Source organism: Orycteropus afer, unplaced genomic scaffold (assembly GCF_000298275.1).
Source record: "Orycteropus afer afer isolate SDZICR_OR568_19922 unplaced genomic scaffold, OryAfe1.0 scaffold00029, whole genome shotgun sequence".
Lineage (NCBI taxonomy): Eukaryota > Metazoa > Chordata > Mammalia > Tubulidentata > Orycteropodidae > Orycteropus > Orycteropus afer.
This window is the reverse complement of record NW_006921616.1, coordinates 2420906-2427055: the sequence shown is the minus strand read 5'-3', so window position 1 is coordinate 2427055 and position 6150 is coordinate 2420906. Positions and strand designations below refer to the sequence as shown.

Genomic DNA, 6150 nt, shown 5'->3' with positions numbered 1-6150 from the left:
CCCTTGCAGCATTTTAGAAGTAACATCTGGCTGGACTTGAATTTAATTCTGTCCCTTGGCTATGCCATTGCCAGTTTATCAGAGCATTGAATCCTCAGAATGATTTGATGGTCATGTTTGGGGCCCTTTACTTAAATTGGCTTTGCTTTCCTTTGCTGTCATGGCATACTTTAGATATGTTGAATTTCACATCAACCACAGTCAATACATGATAACAAATAATTGAGTAGAGAAACATTGATTTAAATAATATACTAGGCTAACAATATTTATCACTTACCTTTAAAATGGCATAAATATAATGTGTTTTTATAGTAAGAATCTGACCATTCATGTAAATTCCATGCAAATATATGCAAAATGGGAGCTCTGGTGGTGTAGTGCCTAAGACATTTGACCACTAACCAGAAGTCTGGTGATTCAAACCCATTAGCCACTCCTCGGACGGAAGATTGGGCAATCTACTTCCATAGAGATACCACTTCAGAAACCCAAGGAGGGGTCTCTATGAATTGGAAACGACTTGACGGCAGTGAGTCTGGTTTTTTAACCAAAAAGTTTCCTGTATACAATCAACGTTTCAGACATTTTAAAAGGCAGTTGTGTCAACGTGAGGGGATGGTTTTGTACCAAGCACTGCACTTCAAGCCCTTCTTTAACTCTTTCACTTTATTTCCTCTCTTCCTCCTGTTCCTCTTTCCCTTATAATCCCTCTTTCATATTTTCTTATCTGTCTCACACTTAAGAGATCTTAGATAGAGCCAACGACCCTCTTTTTGAAGCACCATGTTGGCTTCAAATGAGAACATTGGAGGCAGAATTGGTATTTGGGGATAATAAAGAACTGTTGGAGTGTATCACAGTTTTCTACCAGATGCTATCTCCGTATCTGCATTAGCAAAATGGGCACACGTGAGCCATAGTTAGACCATGATGCAGGAACACTTCACGATCCAAGTATTAGTCAACTAACCCATCAAAGAATAAACAAACCAGAGAAAAGTAGGTTAATAATGAAGAAAATTAACAGTAACATAATTACAAAACAAAAATAGCTATAGTGGAGAATATTGAAAAGGTCAGAACAGCATTCTTTCTGGAAAGCAGCAAAATTTGCCAGTATAGCATCCTTTCTGAAAGCAGCAGCATTGTCCGTGTTTTGCATATGCGTATCTGATGTAGCAACTTGGCCGAAGTGCTGCACTGTTTCATGGCAGCCATGCTTCTTATAAGAGGTTGAGTTGGAGTTTTCCGTAAATGGTAACTGCATCCTGATTGATTTTATGAATACCACATTTTAGTCAGGTCTAATACTAGCCATTGGTGGTACAAAGAATGGAAGTCTGTGGAAATAGTGACTCACCTACTCATGATGCACCAAGAGCACTTTGCTAGGCGGACGGAAGCATCTGTAGGACCATGGACTTGGAATTTACAGAATGTCCACAAGTGTTTGATGCCATATCTTATCATTCTTGCCTTTTTGATGAAAATCCTGGGCCAAGCCAGTTAAGGAGCCGTGTCTATTGGAGATAGAGAAGGATGACTAAAATACAATGACACTTACTCTTGGGAGTGGGGGAACATAGATAAAACTGAATAAATTCATAAAAACAGTGTGTTAGATGCTGATAAATCCTATAGCAAAAAACAAATCAGAGAATAGGAATAAAGTGTCACAAAAGAGAGCTTTACTCTTTAAAGGGGTAGTCAGCTTCCCTGAAAGTTGTTTTTTCTTTGAAAAATAAGAAGGAGTTACAGGAGTGAACCAAATGGACACCTGGGGAGAAGCAAGTTCCAGCAGAGGAAATGGCAGAAGCAGGTTTGTAGATGGGAGGGCATTGGTTTGTCTGAAGAATAGCTGTTAGGCCAGATTGTCAGCTTGGGTGTATCCAGAGCCGAAGAGAGCAGGGGCAAGAAGGGCCAGGTGCTCTTAAAGTGGTCAGTTGTTTCCCCCTTTATGTATTTTCTGTTAGTGGATTGTTGTTGATGTAATTGTGTTGGACTGTGGTTGAAGATGTAACTGTGGTTACATCTACAGTAGAGATACTGCCTGTTGCATAGATGGCACCCATATTGTCCATTGTATTCCGCAGTATTGTATTTATGAGCTCCTTGGGAGAAATCATTAGGTGGTCTTAATATCAGGAATCACAGTAATTTCGTACTGAATTTTTTAATCTTTCCATTTCCCATTTTTCTAGAATGCTTAGAACTTCATTTGATGCTCACCAACATCAGGAAGCAAATATCAGGAAGGTCAGGTAGAGGTAGAATCTCTGGGCCTCCCTTCTTCCTAAAGTCCTTTCTGATTCTCTGCACTCCCCTTTTCTAACTGCCCCTGCTAACCATTGGTACTACCTTGTTGTGTTTTAATATCCATGTAAGCCATCATAATTCCCTTACGGAACAAGGTATTTAGTGAATAGACAGATGGAGCAATAAGTAAATTGAACTGCCTGTTCTTTGAGGAGCTCTGGTGGCATAGTGCCTAAGGCACTTGACTGTTAACCAGAAGGCTGGAGGTTGAAACCCACCAGCCACTCCTCAGTAGGAAGACTGGGCAATCTGCTTCTGTAGACATACTGCCTGGGAAACCCAAGGAGGGGTCGTTATGAGCCAGAATCGACTTGATGACAGTGAGTTTGATTTTTTGGTTTGGTTTGCGTGCTCTTTTAGGATATGTACAGCAGTTACAGTACAATTTATGATTTAGATTGATGTTTAGTTAACTAGTTAATTTGGTTAATTAATTGCAACAGTTTACTTGCAAAGCAATACATTTTATCTGGGTTTTTACTGAGTCCACTATGTTGCATCTAGTATAATTGTTATGAACCTGATCACTAGAGAATCATGTCTGTCAAACAAGTGTGTGTGTTGTGTATGCTGCGTGTCTTGCCCTTACTGTAATTGACTAGGCTATGTGGACTGGGAAACTCTCAGACCAGGAGAACAGATGTAACATACAGTTCTTTACAGAAACATCATGAAAACTGGGCTATTTCCTTAGAATCTGCTGACAGTCTAATAGAGAAGATTATATACAGCATTAAGGACAACTGGCAAAAACAGGTCACGTTAAAATGCTAGCATAGCTTTCACTTTGTCATTCTTGAGGCAAATGCTTGTAATTATTCAACCACATTCTCTACAAAATACTTAACCATACACTCAACTAGTTTTCCAAAACATCTCCTACCCAATGTGGTAAACATCATATAAGAGAAAACCAAAAATTCTTTAAAAAAATGAAAACAGAATTTCAGCACAATGAAAATACCTATAATGCTGTTTATGGATCTTACTATGTACCATTTTCCTCATGGCATTCTTTTGGAAATTCATTGTGCATATCAAGGAGGGAGTGTTCATTAATTGCATGGTGATTTTGATACTCTCTTACATGAGAATAAACATGAATATTATTATTATTAAGCACTTTCCTTTAGAAGAACTACTTTCTCCACAAGAAAGTAAATGACAAACAACTTTAAGATTCAACAAATAACCATTGTTAATCATAAATAGAGGAGCAGAAGTTTTTGAGGCCGCCTACGATACTGGATGTTTATTTCATACATACATATAGTACATAACTATACTGCTCCCTGCACGCTTCTCCAACACTGACAGACAGAATCCCTGTTCAAGGCCCCTGTGTATCATGCAATGGAAGGCCAGCGGGGGTGGGAGCCCAATGGTATAGTTCTGACACTGGTTGGGAATGGTAACGCTTTTACTTGATGCATTTAACACACATTCAAGCTTGTGTTCCTGCACTGAATGTTTCTGATTATATAATGGAGATAAACAAGCAAGTATTTTTCAAGCTGTGCATTTTGATATGCCATTTAATATTTCACTAGCATATCTAACATTTAAAGTGATAACCAGGGATAGATCTGAATTTTGTAAAATCTAAACTTACAAAAAAGTTATGAGATCTAAACCTGCAGAGAGGTCCTTTGGGTGGCACAAGTGGTTTCTGTCCGGCCACTAACCGAAGGGCTGGCGGTTTGAATCCACACAGCGAAGCTGTTGAACAAAGGCCTGGTGATCTCATTCCCTATGACTACTCTAAATAAACCAATCCTATGAGTGCACTTCCACTCTGACACACAGGGCGTTGCCATGAGGCAAAACTGACTCAATGGCACCAGGCTTGTGATATATGTTTTTTTTTTTGAGCTACATTAAAAAAAAAAAAACACCTGGCTTGTGGATATTTTACAAAATCACAATTACATCACTCAGCCCTACATCTCTTCCCTCCTCTGCCCCACGGTGTTGGGAGTGGCCTGGACAAGGGAGGGTCCTCTGCCTTAAGCTTCGTGACCCTCGGAGGAACTCGTCCTCTGTATAGAAAGCCACAGATCTGCCCTGAAAATGCTTCACTGAATATGGTCAGATGTCTGTGCTGGGACTGGATCGTTGGTCAAATGATGCTGTGGAAGGATAATACTCAGGCCTGGGAACTCTCTGGGTCAGACCATCTTCCTTGGTTCCGTGCCCATCAGTGAAGACTCATTATATCTGACCTAAGACTGTCACATTTGTATGTGTTTTTATCAAAATAAATTAAGGGCTATTATCATTAGCAACATTTATTATTGACACATGCAGGTTGCATGCACTGCATCAAACCCTTAAACTCTTTTTATCAAAGTTTGCGCTTTTTTTCCATTTCAGTACACTATTAATATATATAAATCCATGTATATGGAGGTTTATAGGACTCTGTAGGCAGAGTGCTTGTTTTGCAGTACATTGTTTTGGATTAGCTGAATTTTGCAGCAGGCATTTAGGTGCTTACAGGTCAAAGAGGATTCCTAACACTTGCATCAGGCAGTGAGGTCGCATCTATTCTGAACGGTGGCTGCCGTTGCTGCCGCTGCCTCCTTGCTGCTGGTGAAGGTGATTCTGGCAGGCGTTCAGTTCAATTTAACAAGAACATATTGAGTGCCTGCCATTCATGCTGCAAGATACAGCGCGAGTTTTCTTACTAGCGTGAGCATGGAGAATAGTTAACCATATACAGGAAATGTGTTTCCAGGCCTCTGAGTCGGAATATCAAGAGATTTTAGCCAAGTAATCAGGGTGCAGACAGAGGAAAGATGTCACAGGTGCTGTGGGTTTGCATGCTCTGCATGAAACTGAGCGGGCTGTGTGGATACGCAGAGAGGATGAAATCACCGTGTGATAAGGGAGGTCGGGCTGCACTCTTGGGTGCAAGCTCTTTGAGGGCCACCTGTGTCTTTCATTTTTGCCTTCCTGGCACCTCTCATAGGATCTGATATGAACATTTTTAGCACACGTTGTGCAGATGGAAATGATCAGGGGACTCTGGTTTCTAAGTAGACTTAGACAAATAGGGATATGCACACCGTAGATATACGGGTGATGTATTTCCCCAAAAGCTGGAGAGATTTAAGGTGAAGGAAATCACCGATTAGTGTGAAGGATGGAGAAGAGTAAATCACCTTTACTCTTTTAGCTGGAAAGTTCTTAGTGAAATAAAAGCACTGAAACCTTGTCTTAAAATGTGAAGCAAGAAGAAAGATAGTAGCTGCAAGGATTTTTGTTTTCCCCAAGATTTTGCTGACCTCTGTCCTTCATTTGAACACACTCTCAAAACAAGCTTGTCTAATCAGGAATTGTTCCAGAATCATGGTGTGGACAGTGTGTGAACATTTAAGTGCTGGGCTCATGGACTTGGCTGGAAGATGGCTGAGTGTGGGCTGAGATGGGCCACCTAACTGGTAGTTAATCCAATAGACATTTATTAAGCACCAGCAGTGTACACGGTTCCCCGTATGGTTCTCTTCAAATATCAAGGATGGTGGATACCATTTATGTGTCTTGCTGGGAAGAAAGGAAAGCAGAACTCTAACTGCTTGTATGGAGATGAAGCTCCCCAGGTGGTTAGCCAGGCAGTGAAGTCAGGAATCAAAGTATCCAACAAAATCTACTCTGGACAGTTAGTTTTACCTTTCTCGAGTTAAAGTTTTACTTGTAGTTAACACAGTTCACCTTGTTGAAAGTCAAACTTACGGGACTACCAATAATGAGCAAACCCAAGGCTTGTAATGGTCTTATAAGAAGTAATGTTACAATTGTTCATCAGAACACTGATTGATTTATTCGCTG

General features: G+C 40.4%; 1 protein-coding gene across 1 annotated transcript in view; it reads left to right on the top strand.

Annotated features, from left to right (window-relative positions):
- Positions 1-6150, top strand: part of CDH7 (cadherin 7) — a 156289-nt gene that overhangs the window by 21631 nt on the left and 128508 nt on the right. The window lies entirely within an intron of this gene.